Here is a 19909-nt window from a genome sequence, read left to right as displayed (position 1 = left end):
TGTTTACTCCACACTAGATCTGCATGGCTTGACAGGACTCCCAGAGATACAGTAGGTGGACAATACATGTGTGTTCAATAAATGAATGCTTTGAAATTATTATTGCATCTCTTCAAGAGTACTAAATTTCTTAAGTCCAAAGCCTCTAGGTCCTTAAATATCTCGTCTCCATCTCCATTTTCACCTTAGCTGATCTATTGCTTTATAAAAAGTCTTCCCACTTTCACCCTCACCCTTCTTTAATCCCTTCTGCCTAGGGTGGACACACTGATATTCTAATAATATTGATTGGAAAGCTTGGTAACTAAGCTTATTTTCAGTAGTAGGGGGCTGGTTAAATAAATTACTGTATATCTATGTCACTGTATAAAGAATTTCCCAATTATTTACCATAGTTATATATCCTCTCTTACCAATGTCATTCGATTAGTTAAATGCTATGACAATGGAGGGTAGGGTAGTTTAGTATGACTAAATGATGTGTTTCAAATGTCTATTTCACAGATCACCTTTCCATCAAACTTTTATAGAATTACTAGTTTTCTATTGACACAAATTATGCCTGGATCTTCAGTGAAGTAATTGAGGATATCAAGGTTCTCATTGGTAGAGAATTTCTTGTGGAAATCAATGAAGGGACTTCAGAGTCAGGTCAAGGTGGATCTTGATGGCCATGTCTATAAGCTTGGATTTTATTCTACAGATAATAGGAGATGTGGAAGTGTGCAAAAGGGGAGAACTATGCTTGATTTCCATTTAGAGATATACCTCTGGCTTTGATGTGGAGCTTGGGTTTAAAGGAAGGAGGGAGAACATTCAGGAAGTTCTCCCAATAGTCAGGTAAGCAACGATGAGGGTCTCAGCTCAAGGGCCATGGTAGCAGGGTTGGAGAGGTAGGGAGGATAGAGAGGCAAAATTGACAGGACTTGGCCTTTGCATATGGGGTTTATGTGTGTGTGTGTGTGTGTGTATACATGTGTACATGTGTGTGTGTAGGAGAGAAAGCATATGGGTACACATCTGTGTGCATGAATGAAGCATGTGTATGCAATACACATGTGTGCATATATGTGTAAGAGAGAAAGCATGTGTGTGGTTTGTGTGTGTATGTTTGTGTGTGGTTTGTGCATATATGTGTGTGGTTTGGGTGTGTATGTTTGTGTGTGGTTTGTGCCTATATGTGTGTGGTTTGTGCATATATGTGTGTGGTTTGTGTGTGTATGTTTGTGTGTGGTTTGTGCATATATGTGTAAGAGAGAAAGCATGTGTGTGGTTTGTGTGTGTATGTTTGGGTCGTGTATGTGTGTGTATGTTATGGAGGTGATGCTTGTGAGAATCAGTTAGGATTAACAATGACTCCAAGTTCCTGGCCTGAGTAACTGGATAGTTAGCCATGTGGTACATCTAGTCTTGGGCTTTCCTAGGGGCTAAGAGGTAAATAATTCACCTACAAATGTAGGAGATGAAGGTTCGATCTCTGGATTGGGAAGATCCCCTGGAGAAGTAAATGGCAACCCACTCCAGTATTCTTGCCTGGGAAATCCCATGAACACAGGAGCCAGGTTGGCTGCAGTCCACGGGGTTGCCAAAGGGTCAGACATGACTTAGCAACTGAACAATAGCGATGACAACAAACACTAGTCTTAGACTATGGAAGAAACAGCTTTTGGACATGTAAGTTCAGTTTGGACCATGTGAAATTTGAAATACTTCAAAATCCTGCAAAGAGTTGGATATTCCAGTCTGGAGGTCCAGAAAAGAAGCCAGTACAGGATCGATACATAGGTTATCGGTATACTCAGATGGATTATCCCAGAAGAATGTGGACTGAAGTCTGAAGGGTTTGGAGAGGCCAAGTGTTTGGAGGTCACCAGTGTCTGAGAGTCAGGCAGAGAACATGGATTCTAGGAGGAGAAGAATGAAAAAGAAAGGTGAAGCACTAGAGTGAAGGCAAGAGGAGGATTCAAAAGTCAGGAATGGTTGGGTTAGAAGACTGCTGGTAATTGCTGGAGAGAAACTGCAAGGGTGTAGAGCAGAAACTCAAAAAGTGTAGAGAGGAAGGTGGAGCTGGGGTGGGAAGGGGGTCAATTCTATCAGTAAATTCAGATGCAGAAGGACAGAGAGCAATGAGATTGCAAGTAGCTGTTTGCTCTCCAGATTAACTGAACATTGTTCAGATTTTGTTTGCTATGAAAAATGAAAGAATTTTGTAAGTCTTCTTATAATACCACTTTATCACTTTACCACTGAAAAATCTCGAAAACAGTAAAAAACCAACAAACTCAAAGCTTAAAAATAGGAGAAAAACAAAACAAAACACCCCACTCCAATGTGGTTCTTTGATTTTGTTTTATGACATTTTCCTCCAAATTGTGCGACAGTCCTTGCAGGAAAGCAGAATGAGTGATGACTGCAAACACTGTGTTGCAGCATCTGCTAAAACCACTTGGCAGTCAGACTCATCTCGCTACGTATTGGTGCTGAAAATACCACATGGATTGCCTTCCCGACCTCACTCTGCAGCTGGGTGACCTTGGGCAAGTCATTTCACCTCTGGTGTGGTTTCTCAGCAGTATGAGGCTCTTGAAAGGAACTCATCGAACAAGGCTTTTTATACCTTGACAGCTGGCAAGGACTCCACTTTGTTCAGCCCCAGCTGAGCACAGTTTAAGAAGGGATAACAACTTGGGACAGCCTCCCCTAACCACATCTTTGTACTTAATACAGCAAGATGCTCTTCTTTGCTAGACACCTAACACACTAGTAGTTTGCAAGTTGTGGAGTCAGGTGGCCAAACTATTGGACCTTCAGCTTTAACATCCATCCTTTCAATGAATAGTCAGGGTTGATTTCCTTTAGGATTGACCAGTTGGATCTCCTTGCAGTCCAAGGGACTCTCAAGAGTCTTCTCCAGCACCACAGTTCCAAAGTATCAGTTCTTCAGCTCTCAGCCCTCTTTATTGTCCATTAGCTTTCTGAAAGTTTGCTAGCAACTTGTTTTGCAACTGATTGCTCCAAGGCCAAGATAAAAGGGCATTCAGGTTTTTGATGATGGTCATTCTGACTGGTGTGATGTAATGCATATATATGGAATCTAGAAAAATTATATTGATGAACCTATTTTCAGGAAAGGAATGGAGATGCAGATGGAGAAAAAGGACTTGTGGACACATTTGGGGAGGGAGAGAGTGGGGTGAATGGAGAAAGTAGCATCAACATATATGCACTGTCACGTGTAAAATGGATGGCTGGTGAGAAGTGCTGTATAAGACAGGGAGCCAGTCTGGTGCTTCTGTGTTAACCTAGAGGGTTGGGATAGGGGGAGGGCAGGGAGACTCAGGAGAGAGGGGATATACTTATGGTTGTGGCTGACTTGAGCTGTTGCGTGGCGGAAACCAAAACAGCATTTTAAAAATTTGAAAACAAAAAATAAAAAAAAACTACATTCAGAACATCTGTAGTTTAAAGCAATAACATTTTAAAATGGCAGATTTCACAACTGAATTTTGTTATTAGCTCTTAGTTACTAACCACTGTGAAGCAGTGATTCTTAATCTTTAGCAGCATCAGAAACACCCAGAGGCGTTGTTAAAATCTGGAATGCTGGGCCTCAACACCAGAGTTTCTGATTCAGTGGTCCTGGGGTGGAGCTCAAAATTTGCATTTCCCACCAGTTCCTTGGTAAGTGGCGCTGATGCTGCTGGTCCCAGGATCACACTTTGAAAAACACTGGTGCAGAGGAAGGACCCCTGGCTTTCAGATCACAGGTGACTCAATATCTCTGAGTCTCAATTTCCTCATCTGTGAAATGGGGAAATACAGGCCCAACAAACCCAGTGCTCAAAAAAAGAAAGAAGGAAAGAAAAAAGAAGGGAAAAAGGCAACTAAAATGTTTTTTTCTGGATTTGTATGTTGTTGCTATTGTTTGTTCATTTGTGGCATTTTCTTCCCAGCTGTTCTCAGGAGGGTGGGGAGAATGACCATTTTAAGCACAATTTCGAACATCATCTATTTGATCTGGTAGTCACAATTCCTTAAATCTCTGTGCTGGAAGGAACTCTATAGTTTTCTTCCTCCATCCTCAATCTACAGCCTTGTGACACTGGGGAAGTCCTTCACTCCCTTGGAAATCTTTTCTGTTTGCCTCTCATTGGGCAGAAATGGATCATGCTGCTACCCCTAGAACCATCTTCACTTAAGGTATCTGCCCTTTTCTTTCTTAAGGCTTCAAGACCGTGGAGGGCTGAGACGGCCTTTTATCAATTTGGGAGTATAGGGACAGTCAGTTCAATTGCTCAGTTGTGTCCAACTCTTTGTGACCCCATGGACTGTAGCATGCCAGGCCTCCCTGTCCATCACCAACTCCTGGAGCCTACTCAAACTCATGCCCATTGAGTCGGTGATGCCATCCAGCCATCTCATCCTCTGTTGTCTCCTTCTACTCCCGCCCTCATTACCTCAGATACATGGTAATGTAAAGGTCAGAATCAGATAGAACTAGGTTCAAATCTCTGCTATGCCACTTATTTGCTTGTGAACTTGGACAAGTGACTTGAACTCCTGGAGACCCAACATCTCATCCCAAAATTGGAAATAAGAGTACAATCGATCTTCCAGGAGGTCTGTGGGGGTTAAAGGAAATCAGAGACAAAGATTCTTGACAGGCTTTTGAATACAAAGTAAAGAATCAATAAATGACAGATATTGTGTACATGGAAATTCCCAGAACAATGAGGTAGTTACACTGGACCCACGCCCCTCATCTCCCACTCCCCGAACTGAATCCTAGCTGAACAGACAAGAGTATTAAAGGAATAACCCAAACCACCAAGAAAAAGAACAAAAATAGAACAGCCCATCTTTCCCTAAATAGGACCTTCTAAAGCTTCCCTTGTGGGTAGCAAGGGGTGGTACCAGGCTGCTCCAGGAAGATGAGCAGAAGCAGCTGGTTGGTACATCACGGGGAAGCACCGGCCAAAGCTCTCTGGTCCACCTGCAGCAGCAGTTTCTGCAGTGTGTCCTTCACCAGATTCTAGAAGCAGAAGAAATTCAGAGAAGCCGAGGAGGGGGGCAGGGGGAGCAATGAGAGAGCTTAACAGACTTTGCAATTATCTCCCTGAGACTGTTTAGAATGTAATGTTCCTCTCCGCCCCCTTTCCTTTTCACGTTGTAATTTTCTTCACAGAAAAAACACAGTGGAGAACATATTCCAGGCTTTCCAGAGCTTGCAACTAAACCCAGCCACCAGACACAGGAACAGATAAGGGAGAGGGGGAAAAAAAACAGGCTTTTTTTTTTTTTTTTTTTTTCTGCCTGCGGAGATTTCACAGAGATGGGAAGCTAAGAAATCCAGTTAGGTTTGGACACTGCATTACACACCCACCTCATGGTTTCAGTATGATCTGTTCTTGATGCTCAGCGCTCAGCAAGTTTCAATAGCTCTTTTCCTTGCCAGGAGGGTCAGGGCTATCCCATGGAATCTGCCCTCTACCTCCATCCCCAGGAGATAACCAGGAGGCAGCCTGTGTTTGCTCCACCTGGATTCCAACGTAAGTATTTAATTGCCCACAATTTCTCTCCAGGAAATGAAGAGAGACGCAGTGCTTGGGGTCAGGGCATCAGCTGTCTTTGGAAGAGCTCAGGACTGAGGGGTCAGAGGGCATGAGGAGGCAGGATTCTTTCTCAGGTTTCTACCTCCTCCCACTTCCTATCCAGGCCCCCATCTTTTCTCCCTTGCCTCTTCCCTGCCACTCTCTGTCTAGCCTTTCCCCAACCTTTCAGCCATAAGCTCAAATGAGCAGCCAGGCTGCGTTTTGACACATATCACCAAGTTGCCCTCTAGAAAGGTTGCATGTTTCCTCCAGCAGAACATAAAGGAATGTGGAAAGAGAACATCTGATTTCTTATCTCTTTCCTTTTCACTCTTGTGGACCTGTCTGATGGAATCACTTTCCCAGGATAGCTCTTAATGCTATTGTGTGCTTGGTTGTGTCTGACTCTTTGTGATCCCATGGACTGCAGCCCCACAGGCTCCTCTGTCCATGGGATTTTTCAGGCAAGAATACTGGAGCGGGTTGCTGTTTCCTCCTCCTGGGGATCTTCCCTACCCAGGGATCAAACCGTGTCTCCTGCTTTAGAAGTTTAAAGCTGCCCTGCTAAACCTTTGCTTTTCAGAAGATTCCATCATCTCTGAGAGCAAAACTCAATGATCACAACTGAGGGCTTCCTGGACCAAACAGGCCCCTGCTGCCCTACTAGCTGGTTAGTGATGCTTATATGTGTCCGGTCAAACCAAACTGAGTCCAGATGACATCAGAACAGCACATCCAAACCTGCCGGCTCAAGAGAAATAAGAAATGTTTGTTGCTTACGCCATTGCCATGAACTGACTATGTACCATGTGTCAAACACTGCGAAATGCAGAGAACACAATGAATGAAGTAAGATCCCTGCTTTTGAATGGGCCACAAGCATTCACAATGTGATTAAGATGGAAAAGCACTAAAATGTCAGTTTTACAAGTGGGTAAAACAGCCATGGAACAGTGCTACGGTTTGCTTAAGCGGACAGTGTGACATTGTGGCCTCACTCAGAGAAGAATCCCAGAACTTGACCATCCTTAACTTAAGCATTTTTTCACAAGAAAACTTATAATCAGAGGAAAAATGGAAAGAACACTTCCTTTTCAATCCCTACTTCTCAAATCACCTGAAAAATATTTGCAATTATTTTACACTGGGGAAAATATTAAAAAATTTTCCCTAGCTTAGCTTATGGTTTATTTGGAGAGATGGAGCAAAAAGTCCTGAATTTCAATAACAATCAAGAGTTTAAGGGTAATGTTCATCAGCTAAAATGAAATTGTACGTTCAAATTAATGGTATTCCCTAACTTCCCTTGTGACTCAGCTGGTAAAGAATCCCCCTGTAATGCAGGAGACCTGGGTTCGATCCCTGGGTTGGGAAGATCCCCTGGAGAAGGGAAAGGCTGGCTACCCACTCCAGTATTCTGGCCTGGAGAATTCCATGGACAGTCCATGGGGTCACAAAGAATCAGACACGACTGAGTGACTTTCACTTACTTATTCCTTTTACATGTTTCTTTTGAGGTTTTGGCTTGTTGATTTTGTTTTAACTTTATTTGAGGGCAAAATCAGAGCATTTCATATCTATAAAGAAGAGAAGGACTGATACTGATCAAACACTTGTCATGTTCCAGCAGCATATTAGGCCCGCCATATTCCTAATGACAGTGATCATAGCAGGCAGATTTTGTTATTGATATGAAGGCTCAGAGAGGTTTAGTAACCTGCTAAAGATCACACAGTGAGTATGTGGAATACAGTTAATAGAGTTTTTCAATTTAAAACTTACTCTTTCCCCCCACCTCCCAGTGCTAACATTCTTCCTTTTAAATCACCTATTTCAGTCTCTTCCCCGATGACTCAGGAATCTTCTTGGTGGTGATTTTGAAAGGCCCTCAATGAGGGGAGTGAAGACAGAAGCTACAGTCTTCCAGAAGACTCATGCGTTTGCAGCTGGAGAACACTTAGAGTCACAGAGTTTATGGAGTCCCGGTGGGATAGATTAGCCCGTGGGGTATGTAATGACAAGGTTCACCAACATTCCTAGATTGAAGAGTTTATGCGTGCCTCCCTACTTTCACCAGCTGTACTTGCCTCTGACTTAATTATATGCTCAGGGCACAGATGCCTCTAGAATTGCAGGCCATATCTTGCTTCCCAGGATGGGTTATTGGTTAGATGACACTCAGCTCTTGGAATGCAGGGGGAAAATTGTTGTTGGCTGGTCTCTAAGTAGTGGATCTATATTTGAATCATTATAAGCCAAGATTCATTCACCTGGATCCTGCCATGCTTGAATCCCAACATTTGTAGCTTCACGGAGCAGACACCTTCTCTGCAATCAGCTCTCGAGTCGGGAGCTAGCAATTTGGGGAAGATGAATTCCTTTCCTATCTCTGACTTCGACTTGTGTAGGGAAGACCCCAGGAAGTTTTGGAGAGGCATAGCTGATGTTATAAGGCAAGTGGAGGACTTGGAGTCAGAGCTGTGGGTTTGAAGCCTTGTCCTTGTGTTGGTCCTTTTGCAATCTGATTATAAGATTTACTGTTCTGGTCCTCGGGGAAGGCAATGGCACCCCACTTCAGTACTCTTGCCTGGAAAATCCCATGGATGGAGGATCCTGGTAGGCTGCAGTCCATGGGGTCGCCAAGAGTCAGACACGACTGAGCGACTTCACTTTCACTTTTCACTTTCATGCATTGCAGAAGGAAATGGCAGCCCACTCCAGTGTTCTTGCCTGGAGAATCCCAGGGACAGGGGAACCTGGTGGGAGGCCGTCTATGGGGTTGCACAGAGTCGGACACGACTGAAGCATCTTAGCAGCCGCAGCTGCAGCAGCTCTGGTCCTAGGAGTTGGGGCAACCATAGGCTTTCTTCTCATCCCATAGTGATGAGAAGTGGGGCATGCAAACCTACTAACTGGCTGCATAATTTTAGAAAATTAGTTGGTCTTTCTCACCCTCAATTTCCTTATTTGTAAATGGGAGCTAACAAGAATGCCTTTCTCCAGAAGTTATGAGAATCTAATGAACTAGTGGCTATGAAAGCACTTTGCAAATTATGAAGGGACCACACCCCAAATTTCTGCATGGGTGGGGCCTGATTTGGTTACCACTGATCAAGTGCTTATACTTAAGTACTAAGTGCCTACTAACCACGTGGTTGATGGTCAATGTGTTTGGTGAAAGAATAAAAAAGTTATGTTATTTAGCAAATCCTCTTCAGCTAGACAGGCTGCCCTGGTGACTCAGTGGTAAAGAATCTGCCTGTCAATGCAGGAGACTCGGGTTTGATCCCTGGGGGAAGATCCCCTAAAGTAGGAAATGGCAACCCACTCCAGTGTTCTTGCCTGGGAGATCCCATGGACTGAGGAGCCTGGTGGGCTCCGGTCCGTGGAGTCCCAAAGAGTCAGACACGACTTAGCGACTAAATAACAACTTTAGCTGCTGCTGCTGCTGCCAAGTCATGTCAGTCATGTCCGACTCTGTGTGACCCCATAGTTGGCAGCCCATCAGGCTCCTCCATCTCTGGGATTCTCCAGGCAAGAACACTGGAGTGAGTTGCCATTTCCTTCTCCATTGAATGAAAGTGAAAAGTGAAAGTGAAGTCGCTCAGTCATGTCCAACTCTAGGGACCCCATGTACTACAGCCTACCAGGCTCCTCCATCCATGGGATTTTCCAGGCAAGAGTACTGGAGCGGGTTGCCATTGTCTTCGCTGAATAACTTCAGCTAGATGCTCAAAATTCTGCTTTTTCTTTCTATAACCTGATTACAGTGTATCTCCAGAGAGGATCTGGCTTCCTTGACCATGAGAAACTTATCAAGAGGAACATTGTGTCAGTTAACTATTGTTTTGACAAACCACCACAACATTCATACTACTAATAATAAAAAAATCCCAACCATTTATTATTATTGAGTCTATGGGTCAGTTGGGTATTTCTGCAAATCTAGGCTGGGCTTGGCTGGGCTTATCTGTTCTCATGCATCAGATGCCAACTGCTGCGTCAGCTGGGGAGGGGCTGGTATAAGATGCCATCTGATGGGAAGTCTCCAACTCTTCAACAGGCTTCCCTGGGCTTCTGTTCTTGGAGGTGGCATGTTTCCAAAAGACAGTAGAATTGCTCAAGGCCTCTTGAAGTCTAGGCTCAGAACTGGTCCACTTCCTCCACATTCTATTTTCCAGAGCAAGGGTATAAGGCTAGCCTAAATTTTGGGCTTAGAAATATAGACTTCACATATCAAAATGCTATAGACACAGGGAGAATAGAAATTAGAATGTGTTTACAATCAGTATTTCACATAACCTTTGGGCTAAGCTAGGGAAGTTATGCTGTAAACCAAGAAAAAGAAAAATGTGGATTCTCTCCTTTCTTATCCCTTTGCCATCAATGATGCTCAAAGAAGGACTGCTTTCATGATCTCTGCTGCCTAGACAATAAATGTAGCTCCAGCCACATCTGCCTGCCTTCAGACCAATTTGGCAAATATTTTTCTAGTGCCTTCTGTCTCCCTGGGGCTGTAAAACTCAGAAGAAGCAGACATTCCAAGAATACAGTCCTTCTCTCCTTTACCCCAGCCTAGAAGGAGGTACAGATTTATCTGACCTATAAGAAAGATGGATAAATGCCTCTCCATATTCTTATTGTAAATTACTCTCCAACTTGTCATCAAGGTTATTTCATTTTTTTCTCAAGGTTATTTTAATAGGGTTTCTTGTGTTGCCTACAAACTAATGTTCCTATTTCTTCTTCTGGAATTCAAAGCTTTCATGAATTGTCCCCAATCTCTCTTTCTAGGCACTTGCCCCATTATTTCTGGGAAAGAAAGCAACACCTCCATTATATTAGAATCTTCAGCATTTCATAATTTCATATTTGTTTGCATGTAACATTTTCTCTGCCTGTATATGCCCATTCTCGTCTCTTCCTGTTACAGTCCCAATCATGCTACTGAGATCCTGCTCAGTTATCAACCTCCTCCACAGAGCCTTTCTTTCCTAACCTATTTAAAATCAATTTCTTATTTTTCTCTGTTCCCCTAATCATTCTTTTTTTTTTTTAATATACTATAATATCCTATTCTTGGGTTTTATACTACCCTGGATCACAGTTCCCTGAGGCTGGGCCTTAGTGCTCTCACCTGAGTGTCCTCCAATTTACCTGGAATGTCTTCCTCTTGTGAGGTACTGAGTCAACGCTATTGACCTGATTGAATCTCTTCCCACTTCTCTCCACCGGCTCTGCAGCCCTGCTTCACATCTCAGAGCTGGCGAGAGACGTGGTCACTTTCCAGGACTCCATTTAGCCAGTAGCATAAACAGCACTTCAGTTGGGCTTACTCCTAGGCCACTGAATTGGCATGAGCTACAGGTCTAAAAAAGTCCTGCCCTGTAACAGGGGGTCAGCTACTAATTGTAGTTCCTCCTCTGGACACTTTTCTGAGGCTCATGCTGCTTGCTGACTTTATTTTTAGGTGTCTGGCAAGTTAAAAGAGGGATGCAACTGTCTTTGGTTTATTATTATACTATGAATGGTCCTTGAAAACCCAGAGCCCTGATAATGATAAGATGACTTGCTCTGATGAGGACTCTACTTTACGTTTAAAACCCCTTGTTTTAGATGAATGGCGTTTGGACAGTGTGAATCAGAACCATTGGGGTATTTGAAAGGCTGTGAATTCCTGGGTGTTATCTCCAAGAGTGCCTGAATTCTTAAGTCTGGGCTGGTCCTAGGATCATGCAATTTTCTCAGGCTCCCTAAGGAATTCTGCTGCCAGCCAGTCTTACTTTGAGAAAAACTACTGTAATATTATAAGCATCAGACAATGACAATGCTTCAGTACTGTAGCTGGGCAACTAAAGAGATGCCAAAATTATCACATCCCAGACACCAGGGAGGTCTCCAAATACATCTCCTGTCACCATGCCACTCCTCTGCTTGAGAACTTGTGATGGCTCCATCTTTCCTTTTCTAGGTCAAGCCCAAATCCCTTCCCATGCCATTCCAGTCTCAGCTCAGCTGATCCCTGGGGTCTCACCTTCTGTGGGTGAAGTGCTATTTCATTTCCTTTGCTTTTGATTCTGCTTATTTTGTATTCCATTTCTTCTTAGAAGTCACCACATTTTTATTGAATGCCTTCAGTATATTAAACACTGTCCCACATATTGGGCTTCCCTGGTGGCTCAGATGGTAAAGAATCTGCCTGTAATATAGGAAAGTGGTATTCAGATCAGTCTTTAGGGATAAAAGCAATATCGTGCCTGTTGCTGCTATAAATGAGTTTCTTTGTCTTGCCCAAGGTCACACATGCTGGTAAGTGGACTTCAAACCCAGAGTGACTGAGCCAAGGGCCATGGTCCTTTTACATGATGCCAGGCTACTTATATGAAGCCGATTTCAATTGTCTTCTTCCTTCACAGACTTGCAGAATAAACTTATGGTTACCAGAAGAGAAGGGTAGGGGGAAGGGATGGGTAGGGAGGTTGGGATCAACATGACCACACTGCTCTGTTTACAATAGATAATCCACAATGTCCTACTGTATAAGCACAGAGAACTCTGCTCAGTGTTAAGTGGCAGCCTAGATGGGAGGGGAGTTTGAGGAAGAAAGGATACATGTGTATGTGTATGGCTGAGTCACTTCACTGAGCACCTGAAACTCACAACACTGTTTACTGGCTATACTGCAATATAAAATAAAAAGTTAAAAAAGTTGCATTCTTCTTTCAAAATTACACCCTCCTGCACTGTTGGTGGGAATGCAAACTAGTACAGCCACTATGGAGAACAGTGTGGAGATTCCTTAAAAAATTGCAAATAGAACTACCTTATGACCCAGCAATCCCACTGCTGGGCATACACACCGAGGAAACCAGAATTGAAAGAGACACATGTACCCCAATGTTCATCGCAGCACTGTTTATAATAGCCAGGACATGGAAACAACCTAGATGTCCATCAGCAGATGAATGGATAAGAAAGCTGTGGTACATATACACAATGGAGTATTACTCAGCCGTTAAAAAGAATTCATTTGATTCAGTTCTGATGAGATGGATGAAACTGGAGCCGATTATACAGAGTGAAGTAAGCCAGAAAGAAAAACAGCAATACAGTATACTAACACATATATATGGAATTTAGAAAGATGGCAATGACGACCCTGTATGCAAGACAGGAAAAAAGACACAGCTGTGTATAACGGACTTTTGGACTCAGAGGGAGAGGGAGAGGGTGAGATGATTTGGGAGAATGGCATTCTATCATGTATACTATCATGTAAGAATTGAATCGCCAGTCTATGTCTGACGCAGGATACAGCATGCTTGGGGCTGGTGCATGGGGATGACCCACAGAGATGTTATGGGGAGGGAGGTGGGAGGGGGGTTCATGTTTGGGAACACATGTAAGAATTAAAGATTTTAAAATTAAAAAAATAAAATTAAATAAAATAAATAATAAAAAAAATAAAATTAAATATCAAAATATCAAAAAAAAAATTACAGACAAGTACTCTCTCCTAATCTCAGAGGTAAACCCCACTTCCCTCATCTGTAAATTGGGTGCATATCAAGCTCAAATGTCACTATGAGGTGCTGTTCTGTGTGCTCAGTCATGTCTGACTTTGCGACTTCATGGGTGTAAGCCCGCAGACTCCTCTGCCCACGGGATTTCCCAGGTAAGAATACTGGAATGGGAAGTCATTTCCTTCTTCCAGGGGTCTTCCTGACGCAGGGATTGAACCCAAATTTCCTGCATTGCAGGTGGATTCTTTACCACTGAGCCACCTGGGAAGCCCCATTCTCTCATCTGTAAATTGGGTGTGCATACCTAGCTCGGAGGTCACTGTGAGGAGAAGGGGCTAGATGTACTGTGCACTGTGTCTGGCACACCAGATGATGAAGGGGTCCTACTGACTGGATACCATTTACCTAGAAACAAACGACAAGTCTCTTCAGGCTGGAGACATGACAGTTGTGTGGCTTTTGTGGAATAATGGGATGTACTGATCAGAATAAAGTTTCTGGCATCATTGCATGATTTGCCCTTTTTCTTGGAGGCCAGAGGTATTATTCAAGGATAACAATATTAGGAATCATTCTTCCGGCTGGAAATTTTTATCTCCTTTTTCAAAGAGTAATCTCAGGGCAGCCACAGCCATGGAGACAGAATGTGGCAGGTGTAGCCACTCTCTGGATTAGAATTTATTTTCTGTGTTGGAGAGGAGAAAGGCTGTGGTCAGGGAAGACGAATGGACACAACTGTTTGGTCATGGTCTGCAGCGCCTTCTGCCCATGCCTCGATCAATCAGCCCCCTTGTATTGAAGACCCTCTGTTCCATTTTTGAGTGACTTGCAGCCTTTTTGTGTCATCTTGGAGGGACTTCTCATCACTTGGGTGACCTCAAACTGTGATGCAGCTTACAGCAGGCCCACAACGAAGAGGAGATTTGTTTCTTTGTTCTTTCCAGGTAACTGGAAGCAAAGGGTGTTTGGAGTGTTCCCTAAGAAGAGCTCCATCGCCTGCAATTGCCCAGTTTTTCTTGCTTTGTCAAGTGTGGACAAAGTTGTAACAGTCTCCCACGAGGAAAGAATGAAGTGTGATGAGAATGAAGGGGTGGGCTTTGAAGTCAAGTCAATGCAAATTCAGATCCTGGCTCAGTGACAAAGCTCTGTCTGCCTCAGTTTCCCCAAACTGTAAAACGAGGGCGATGGTGAGTGCTTCATAAAGATGTGACAAGGATTAAAAATAGTTACAGCAAACATCAGATGTGTAGTGAGACCACTGTATGCAGCGTGCATGCATGCTAAGTCCCTTCAGTCATGTTAGACTGTAGCCTGGCAGGCTCCTCTGTCCGTGGGGATTCTTCAGGCAAGAATACTGGAGTGGATTGCCGTGCCCTCCTCCAGGAGATCTTCCTGACCCAGGGATCGAACCCATGTCTTTATGTCTCCAGCAATGGCAGGTAGGTTCTTTATCACTAGCGCTACCTGGGAAGCAGGAAAGAACAGAAACCAGATTCATAATCTCAGCATTCACAGTAGTGGCTGGTTCCTCATTTCAGTTCAGTCGACATTTATTTTGTGTGAGTCTTGTGTGTCTTAGGGTACTAGGTTAGCCTCTGAGGGTATAAATATGATGGAGATCTGGTTCTCATGGTGAGTTCATAGTACCAGAGTGCCAGGAAGAAATCAGAGCCCAGGTGATTTAAAGGACTCACATGGGGTCAATAGCTGCTTGTATATATAAAACCAGCTATGATATGGTATTATATCCCTCGCTTTGTCCACAGACCAGCAGCTCTTGTTCTAAGAAAAGAGCAAGGGACAGTTACATCCTTATGAACATAAGCTACCCAGAGATCAGACCAGAGGAGATTATTGAATATAACTAACCAAATAAAAGCTAACCAGGATAAAGTCTGATCACATTGGTGGATGGAGTCATCGTTTGCCAAGACTGAGCTCCTCATCTGCTGGCCTGGGGAGCCCTTGGCTGACTGTTCCCTTCCAGACCCAGCAAACAGGTCACTCTGGTGATCTAAGAGATGAGCCTGTGGTGATGTCAGCCTCCCCCTGGGCACACGCACATGCACTTTATCACATGCACTTGACTTTCACTCCCTCATGCTGCAGTGTCACTGCTCAGGAGTGACTCAGCAAGGGTGTGACTTTGTTTCTACTTAGAGAGAGGTCTGGTTTTCTCAGGACAAATGTCCCCTTGTCTACCCAGGTGTATGAAGTCACACCTTTCAGCCATTTCCGATCTGATTTAAGAGAATTAGGATGAGGATTTATCTTAGCATCTGTGGATTTGCTTTTTTTTTCCCTCTAAATTTCATTATGAAAATGGTCATACATACAAAAATGTTGAAAGCATTCATACACCAATCACCGTGATTCTACTACAATCTTCTGATATTACTTACTTGTATTTTTACATATTTATCCAAGGTGAGGAAGGCTTCCATTCTATTCTGGCGATGTGCAAACAGGTTTAATGACTTTAAAGTAAAAGCTTTCTAGGCTTTGCCCTTCCATTTTGTAGGAAGAACATGTTAATAGGAGATATTGGTAGGAAAATACATTTGAAATAAGACTATAATTAATGTTTAATATTTCAAATGAGGTTGTCAAAATAACTTCAAAGTCAACAACAGACTTTAAATTTAACATGTTACTGAGTGTTTTCTCTGTGCCAGGCACTGGGCCTGTTGACTGCGCATTGTCAGCAGACTTGACAACCTGAACTCTACCCATAAATGATGCTGTGCAATCATGTGTCCTTCTTGGGAGCAACTTGAAGAATTGACCTGTTTACTTCCACTGTTCTCTCAGTTCAAGGTCTGAGTCATTTCATTAAATGAGTGTTCTGCCTTGGCCCTCTCCCAGCCAACAGCTGCAAGGTACCAGATTGGCATGAAGCAGGTGAGTAAAGTTAGCTTAAATTTAGCATCACAGAAATCTGTTCCTATGGACTCCTGGGAACCACTCAGCGTCCTCAGGACAGGGTAGTCACCTACACAGCCACTAGTCCCAGGAGGGAACTTTTCTTTCAGAGATTAACAAAGGCAGCATGGTTTTTCTTTAGTCATCACACTCCCTTGTGTAGAAAATAACGATCATCAATGGGCAGAGCTAGAGAACTATCGTAAAAGAAGGAAACGAAACATACACTTTACATACATTTTCATAGAGTCCCAAGCCCACTCTGTAAGGAGAGAGCTCTTATTATTCCCATTTTGCTATGTGGTAGGTGATTTATGTTGGTTTGTCTGAGAATTTCCCATGTTTCACACTGTAAGTTCTACACCTTCAAAATCTCTGTGTCTTGGACCAGCCGGGACATCTGGTCACCTGAGGTGGATCTGAGATTCTGCATCTACTGCACAGAGCATCCTTATGAACTTTGCCTTCTCCTGCCTCTCCTGCATATGGTCTTCTGATCATTCAACCACATTGTAACTGGGGACATGACTGAAGCTACTTAGCAGCAGCAGCAGCAGATACCCATTTTACTGATGGGAAATGGAAGCTTAGAGAGAATAGTGACTTGCCTAGGTCCAGTGACTAAGCAGTGACAGAGGCAGGTTTGGAATCCATCTTTTTTGGGCTCTGGGCACCTCTATACAAGTCCAGTTGAAAGGTAAGCAGTGGCAGCTGTGAAGAGGCAGTGGCTTCTCTGGGGACTTTGTCACCTGCTCTCAAGTCTCTAATAATTCATCCACCTCAGTTCAACAGGCTCAAATTTGTTCCTTGTTATGGCTGAGTAACATGCCATTGTATATTGTGTGTGTGTGTGTGTGTGTGTGTGTGTGTGTATTTATATATATATACCACAACTTCTTTATCCATTCATCTGTTAATGGACCTCTAGGCTGCTTCCATGCCTTGACTACTGTAAATTATACAGAGTGAAGTAAGTCAGAAAGGGAAAAGCAAATATTGCATATTAACACATATATATGGAATTTAGAAAAATGGTACTGATGGACTGATCTTCAGGACAGGAATGGAGACACAGATGTAGAGAATGGACTTGTGGGCACAGCAGTGGAAGGAGAGGGTGGGACAAATTGGGAGAGTAGCATGGAAATTTACACTAGCATGTGTAAAGCAGATAGCTAATGGGAAGCTGCTGCATAGCACGGGGCGCTCAGCCCAGGGCTCTGTGATGACCTAGCGGGGTGGGCTGGGGGAGGGGTGGGGTGGGTGGGAGGCTCAGGAGGGAGGGGATATATGTACACTTATGACTGATTCACGATATTGTATGGCAGAAACCAACACAAACTAACACAACATTAATTATCCTCCAATTAAAAAAAGGAAAGTGTCTCCAGTGAAATTTCATTTTCAGAAATTTAACTGTTTATTCCAAAGGGCTTCATGGATTTCTGACCCTGGGCATGATGCAAAACAGCAGGGAAGGGATATAGTGGAGGATGCCAGTAAGGGCAGCTGGAATCCAGGGGATGCTGTGGAAACAGTGGTCCAGCCGTCATCATCAGGAGCCCAGAACCAGCCTAGACTTGGTGTCAAGGCCTTGTGAGGGAAGGCCAGCTCAGAGAGGGCAGGAGACCCCGAGCGAGGAGGGGCCAGAGGGCAGGGCTGGACCTCTCCTCACGCAGCAGTCAATCTGTCTAAGGGAAGAGCTTTCCTTCATGTGAGTCTTATTTGACCTGACAGCCTGGACCAGCTGGCAGGAGCTGCACATGCTGGGAGAGTCCTCCGCCCTAAGAACGCCCTTCATAAACATGTCTATATTGTTCTTTTTCCTCCCAGTGCATGTAAACACATCATATTTGAAACAAGTTGCTGATGCCTTGTATTTTATTCATCCTTTCATTCAACATTTACTGTAAGCCCACTGTGTACCAGGGACCTGTGTGAAGTGCTGGGGAGCGAGGGATCAATAAAACATGGCTTTTCTCTTAAACAGTGATGATTCATTGAGAAGACCGGAGAAGGCAATGGCACCCCACTCCAGTACTCTTGCCTGGAAAATCCCATGGACGGAGGAGCCTGGTGGGCTGCAGTCCATGGGGTCACAAAGAGTCGGACACGACTGAGTGATCACTTTCACTTTTCACTTTCATGCATTGCAGAAGGAAATGGCAACCCACTCCAGTGTTCTTGCCTGGAGAATCCCAGGGACGGCAGAGCCTGGTCGCCGTCTATGGGGTCGCACAGAGTTTGACACGACTGAAGCAACTTAGCAGCAGCAGCAACATTGAGAAGACAGTGATGGAAGCAACTCATTGTGCTGTGCAAAAGAGCAAAGGGCTTGGAGTCTTCACATACCTGAGTTTCCATCCAAGATCTGTTACCCTGATGAAGTTACTAAAAATTTTGTGTGAACCTCAGCCTTATCATCTGTAAAATGGGGTTATTAATTACACAATTGCTGTCAGGATAACGTGTAAACATACATGTTTAGTGTTAAGTCTAGGACCTGTTACATAGTGATTACTGAATTCATGAGATTTTGTTTTTCTAGTTTTACCACTCACCAGCTCTACAAGCTAGTTTATTTTTCTGTGCATCAGTTTCCATTCTGTAAACTGGTATCATAGCAATAGCTGTCTTTTAAGTATGTTGTGATGGTTAAATCAGATAATACATGCAAAGCACTTAGAACAATGCCTGGTATACAATATAAATCGAATATACAATAGTAATTATTACTAATGGTAATGGTAACACATGCTACAACAGATGTGGACAGAAAGTAAGATACTTAGGAGAGAATTCTAAGAAAATGGGTCGGAATGCATCCCAAGGAAAGGGGCAGCATGTGTAAGATATGAGAGGTGTGAAGAAGCATATTCTAAAGAACTGGGTCAAATTGGGAGATCAGAGTCAGGGGGCAGTGGGCAGAGGAGGGATGGGCTCTAGGATAAACCAGAATCCAGGTTCTGCCAGTTATTAGCTAGTGACTTAACCTGTCCAAGCTTCAGTCTCCTCACCAATCACAGATTGCTAATAGTTTCTGTAAGTTTTAGGATGAAGTGACATACCTTCCATAATTGCTCCGCCAGAGCCTGGCACTAAGGAGGCCCTTAATAAGAAGCAAGTAGTTATTACTCTTTTCACTAGAGAAGTTGACAAAAGGTGTAAGGGGGCCAAGAGAGGGAGGCCATGCTACGGAGATAAATCATGACCAGATTGAAAGGAGCAGGTTATGACGATCTAAAAAAGGGAGACTTTTTTCCCCCTGGAAGTCTTGGGGGAGCACAGTCTTCATGACTCATGTTGGCGCTGTCTCTTTTTTAAAATTACTGTTTTAAATTGAAGTATAGTTGTCTTCCGGTGTTATATGGTGTGCTAAGTCGTTTCAGTCGTGTCCGACTCTTTGTGACCCCATGGACTGCAGCCCACCAGGCTCCTCTGTCCATGGGATTCTCCAGGCAAGAACACTGCAGTGGGTTGCCATGCCCTCCTTCAGGGGATCTTCCCGACCCAGGGACTGAACCCGAGTCTCTTACAACTTCTGCATTGGCAGGCAGGTTCTTTACCACCAGCCCTACCTGGGAAGATCCCCACTGTATTATATTCATTTCAGGCATACAATAGAGCGACTCCATACGTTTACAGGCGGCGCGCCATACTGATTTACTCTAATATTATTGACCGTATTCCCTGTTCTGTACTTCACAGCCCTGTAACTTGTTTATTTGACAACCGCTAGCTTGTACCTCCTGGGCTCTTTCTAAATGTTGCGCTGGCTCCTTTTTGCCCTGAGCCCGGCTTCTGAGCTCACATTCCCTCGGTTCCATCAGAGTCTAAATTTATCCTCATTGTAATTATTCACACTGTGTCCCA

Source organism: Capricornis sumatraensis, chromosome 11 (assembly GCF_032405125.1).
Source record: "Capricornis sumatraensis isolate serow.1 chromosome 11, serow.2, whole genome shotgun sequence".
NCBI classification, from domain to species: Eukaryota; Metazoa; Chordata; class Mammalia; order Artiodactyla; family Bovidae; genus Capricornis; species Capricornis sumatraensis.
This window is presented reverse-complemented; position numbering follows the sequence as displayed.